The sequence below is a fragment of the Penaeus monodon genome, chromosome 17, assembly GCF_015228065.2.
Source record: "Penaeus monodon isolate SGIC_2016 chromosome 17, NSTDA_Pmon_1, whole genome shotgun sequence".
Classification (NCBI taxonomy): Eukaryota; Metazoa; Arthropoda; class Malacostraca; order Decapoda; family Penaeidae; genus Penaeus; species Penaeus monodon.
In genome coordinates this window covers 27,053,565-27,059,059 of record NC_051402.1, presented here as the reverse complement: position 1 = coordinate 27,059,059, position 5,495 = coordinate 27,053,565, and positions in this window count along the sequence as shown.

Here is a 5,495-nt window from a genome sequence, read left to right as displayed (position 1 = left end):
ACATCAGTACCCCGACTTTTACCCCCGGGACCGTCATTAGGCAGGTTCTATTACTCTAGAACCTTGAGCTAGGCCTGTGAAATTTCCCACTACAAGATTCGCATAGCAGGAGTCGGTTTTCTAGAAAGGAAGTGGGCAGATGCTGCCAAAAAGGATGATTAAACCTTCGACTGCTCGTGGCCAGCGCCGATGCTGGGGGTGCCGAAAGTTCACACGGTTTCGTCCCGTTTGAATTTTCGCCCTAAAACGGGTTACCTTTTCCGTCCCCTTTTCCCTTTTTCCCAACCTTCGCACTCTTGCAAGACACTGGTGAGAAAATAGGTTTTCCCCCCCATTGCCCGGAAAAAGGGTTTCCTTCGGGCCCCCCTTGGCAGAGGAAACCCGCCATCACTGCTTCTCACGCATTGGGCACTTTGAGTTCCTGGGTCACCTATGGTTCTCAGGAACCCCCCTCTGATGTTTAGTCGTTTTAGGCTCTCTTCCGCGGGTTTTTAATTATGTCGGTGCGTCTATTTAGCGAAAATTTTGGGTTTTTCACCTTCTTTAAGGGCCATGACGGGGTTTCCCCAAAGTTTTTTTTCAGCGCTTTCGGAAGGGGTTTTAACAAAATTTAAACGGCCAAGTGTAATTCTTCCATCGCTTTAGATTTCCTCGGTCATTCTTTGTACTGCGGTATTGCCCCCAAGAGGGCCAAAGGGAAAAAACTGTAGGTATGTTCTCCATTTCCTCTGCAACGGGTGAATCGTTCCTGGGGTTAGCGTTTTTATAACCATTCATTAAAGGGTTTTTTTGGGGGATCGCTGCCCGTTTACACACAAGAAAGATGTTCCCCGGGGCGGGGCAGGACCCAAACATCGCTTTTCAATTACAAACTTTTCTATCGACGGGGCCCGTTCTTGATTTCCGAGTTTGATCTCCCCTTCATTCTCCACCGACGCATCGAATGTTGGTAAGGGGCCATTTTTTTACAAAAGCACAAAAGGGAATCTGCTCCCATGGGGTATCTATAGGGTTCTCACTAGTGCGAGAAAAATTCTCGGGCCCGATAGGAAAAGTTGGCGATTGGGATGGGCTCTTAAATACCTCAGATATTATACTGGGGGACAAGGGCATTGTTCACTCGGACCCCTCCGCTCACTGCTTAATGATAATGACCTTGGTTTAGGGAAAGTTTCCAAAATATCCTGGGCGATTTTTTGGGGACTTTTGTGTATATTCAGGGTCGCAAATGTCGCTGCTGCCCGCTGTCACCGCGCCAATCGAAACTCGGTCTTTGAGGGGGGACCGCTGTGATTTCCCCCCTTCATTTAGCTTCCCTTTTCCCTGTTTGAAAAATGCTTTTCAGGGTTCCCCCCTTGGGAAACCCCTTTAAACGAGGGATATGCTGCCCAGTGTGCCACAATTTTACGGCCGTTTTCAAGCCTTATCCAGGGCAGGAAAATTCCCATTTGAGGGTTTCCGTTAAAGGCTTTTTTTTTGAAGACACGGGACTGTTTTTTTCGGATCCCAGCCAAACGAATTATGGGGGCGCAGACCCAAAAGGTCCGGTGGGCCAAAAACTTAGTGCTGCTTTTTGAAGTTGCTCGAAAAACCGTGGGGGACATTGTGGATTCATAAGGCATTGCGTTTGCCTTGTAACTGATTTTATTTTCCGCGTTGTAAAGAGGTAATCCGTCGGTTCTTCATATGTGCCTCTTGTTACAGGGTTACATTTTTCCCCCCTGTGCTAAAGTTCCTTCCGGGGCGCAGCTAAAAGTGACCAGTGCGTTTTGCCTTTCCGTCCGCAGACATCACGAACGTTTAAATAGATCAAATTTTCACCATTTTGTGTCAACTAGTGGACACAACAAGGACTGCAAAATCTATGGGGTCGTTCCTTGGGATTTAAAAAAACTTTGCTCTACCAATATTCCACCTAAGCTTGTCCTTATTTTGGGGCCCCCAGAGTTGTACAGTAAAAAACAACAAGGAAAAAGGGGCAATCTGTTGCTGTGGCTCTGTGCTGGTTCCATTTTGACGTCCTGAAACCCGGGTGCAGTTTATCGTGCGAAAATTTTTGTGCCTCTCATTGGGCATCCTTGCTTTGGACATCATCCTGTTTCCCCTTTACTTGCCTTGTCCTCAAGTTAGCGATTTAGTCAGGTATTGTTTAAATCCTGTAAGTTTTGTTTCTCTCTCTGATATTTGCGCGTCACCATTACCTGCAAACCCCTCTTTTTAAGTGGACCTTTTCATCCTTTCCTTTTTTTATGGCTCCCCTTTTACTGGTTTTTGGATATATTCTTTATGCTGGTCGTGGAGGGGGATGTATCGGCTCTCCCTTCCGTGCTGTATCCCTATTTTTTTTGGGATCCTCAGGGGGGAGACTTTCATTGGCCCCCCAATAAGTAAGGACCACCTGGGACATGATTGAGGCCCTTTGGGAAAATTTTCCCTATAACAGCCCTGTGGAGGCCCGGTTCTCGCTAGCCACTCCCCAACACTTCCAAAATCAAGCTATCCACAGGGCCGTTAAATTTTCTTTGTGAAACCCCTTTCCTAGATCCTTCTCTTGGTGCCATACATTCGCTTTTTTTCGTCATTCTTTCATCGACGTCGCGGGGGAGGGGCCCCCCGCGGGGGTTACTCAATTTTGTTGGCAAAAATTTTCACGGGCTTTCGGATTGTGGTGACAACACTCTTACATCCGAAAATCAGAAGTATAGGGTAGTCTGTATTCACAGTTTCACTCGTCTGCTCATGCCGTCAACACGCTGGACACAACGTCAGGGTTGCTTTGATTTTAAAGCTGTCGGTAAATCGTCCCAAAATTGTAGGGGACTTAAAAAAGGTTTCTCTTTTACCCATTAAATTTAACGTTTTTTTTTTTATCAAAACACGTGAACAAAAATTTCACACAAATTTAATAGTTTGGCAAAAACCCCCCATTTATGTGACCACGGGAAAGGGGTCGCCGACTGATTTCCCCTGTTTTCTTTTGGCGCGTACTTCAGCGGGGTTTTTCATTTTCTGCAAACTCTCTTTTCCCTTTTAAAACAAAACACTCGGTTTTTTAAAAGCTAGCCAGGTCTTTCCTCACTTCCTCGGGGGTGTTGTGATTTTTCCATGCTTCCTTCTAAATATTTTTAGGGTGACCCCTTCCCACACAAAACAAACATTTTTATATTACATGGGTTTACGGCCTCACCATTTTTTTTTAAGAGTTGGAGGTCACCTATCCTTCCCTTCCTCTGACTTCTTAGACTCCGTTTAAACCTACCCAAAACACATTCGTGGCTTTTCTTTACCTTTCTTCATCTCTTCAAATCCATCTTGTGCTCTGCTCTTGTTTCAGGTGGCCCGATCACCTACTCTGTTCCTTTTAAGAGGGGAGCGTAAACTCTCGCCTTTCGGGTCAGCCCTTTTCCCGGGTCACTGATCTATTTCTTATTAACGGCCGCCCAAAATTTCTTTCGAACTTTACCGATGGTTATTTAGGAACCTTTGTCCTGCTCTCATTGTGGGGTTTCGTTCCCGTCATTAAAATTCTGGCAATCAAATCCCTTTACACGCGTCCCTCGATCCTATGCGTTACCGGCGCTCCAACCTTGCCGACAATCAACGTCACGATCCCAAGTTGCATCTAAGGGGGGTTATAGGTCAGGCCCCGGACGTCGGGGTTATGTCAGACTTTCACTAAACTTCATCTCCCTTTTTGTCCCTTTTAGGCTTTTTTCCTCTTATAGTGTATCGGATGCACGGGAGAGGATCGTATCAGCGTAAAAGGGCCTTGAGCTGCTTCCTCGTGTCCCCCCTTCCAACCTACCTTGTACACAGCATATCCATAAGCACTATACTTGTTTTATTTTTTCTTCTTAGTCTATTGTTTGTTTAACCTTATATGTAGTTTACCCCCCCCCCCCACCTTCATTCTTTCTCTCCAAATATCTTGGGCCCTTTTTGGCTGGGCTGTTGCTATTGCCTGGTATTGATACCTCCCAAAAACCCCCGGTTTTACGAGGAAATCCGCAAAAGCTGGGGGCTCAGGGAAAGAACTTCGGGGCGTCTACAAAATTGGGGCGAGGCGAGGACTTCGCGTAATGGCCCCTGGGCGGGACCTGGGGGAGGGACAGGAAATAGACGCTGCACAGGCGGGAGGAAAAAATGGGACGGGTTTCCCTGGAAAATGATGTCTACATGTTCCATCAGCTTTCTCTGGGGTGGGTAACAGCCTTGAAGGGGGGACATCTTCCGCCTCAAAGGGGGCCTCAAAAAACTCCTGTGACTTCACTCCTACCACAAGCTGGATTTTACTGAACGGTTCCCTTAAAAGGCCCCCCCAAATCCTAATCTTATCTTGGCCCAGGAGACCTTTAGGCCCCAAGGCTTTGCCTATTCTAAAAACATCAAGAGCCGCCACCAGTGTTCTAGCTCATATAGAAAGCCATCATCAAGGTCTGAGACCTTGACATTGCCCATGTTTTTCACATTGATTTGGGTTAAAACTCTGCCCCTTTTCCGTCCCTGCAGGTTTGAAAAGTGTTGGTGCAAGGACACGCTTTGCCTCACCCCCGTTTAAAAGGGGGAAAAAGTTTGACAGGGCCCCCCACCTTTACAGATTTTCAGTAACATTCATGGCTTGCTATTTTGCCATAAACTGGTCATAAATTCCCCCAATCTCAAATCTTCCTAATTCTCGATGCAATGCTCACGATGGGTACCCAATTAAACAAGCACTATTGTGAACTTCTCGGAAAGAAACCAAAGCTCTGGTCTCTGGGGCCGAAAAATTTGGGGGGTTAATGCCCCGGGGAGTTGCTACACCCCTAGATCCCCCTTCCTTTCCAAGTGGTGAACCAACAGCCAGATGGCAGTCAAGACTGCGTGCAAACCCTTGCCCTAGTTTACTCCAACCTTTAGGGGTTTCAGGTTCACATATGCTACACCTTTCCCATTCTTTAGCTTTTTGAAACTTTTATCCTTACCTCATTGGGTAGGGGGTTTTTTTCCCCGAGGGGGGGTCTGGTAAGTTTTTGATACCCAAATCATCCAAGCTAACTGTTTAGGGTCTACCTTGTACAGCTGCTAAATTTCGCCCAAAGTTCCCAAAACCCCACTTTTTCCCGAATATCTAAACAGACTGCATCATTTGCAAGGAGTTCTTAGAGTTTAGTTTTTTTCAGGGCTTTGGGGGGAGGGAAAGGGCTTTCCAAAAAGGGCCTTTAACCTCCTCAGCAAGATTCCTGATAACCTTCCTTTCCCCTTTTCATAGTGTTGGCACTATGCCCAAAAAATCGCCAATCCGATTCCCCTTCAGCCGAGCCATGCGCCACGCTTCAGGGCCTCCATGTCTCCAGGAAAATAAATTCCCGTCTTTCCCCTTGGGTTTTATCCAAGGTTCTTGAAGGACTCCCACAAGCAACGGGTTCTCGGGTTTTTAAATTCTGTGAATCGATCAGAGCCGCTTTTGGGGAAAACCCCTGAAAAACTCCCCTCCCCAGTTAGTCCAAATGAAA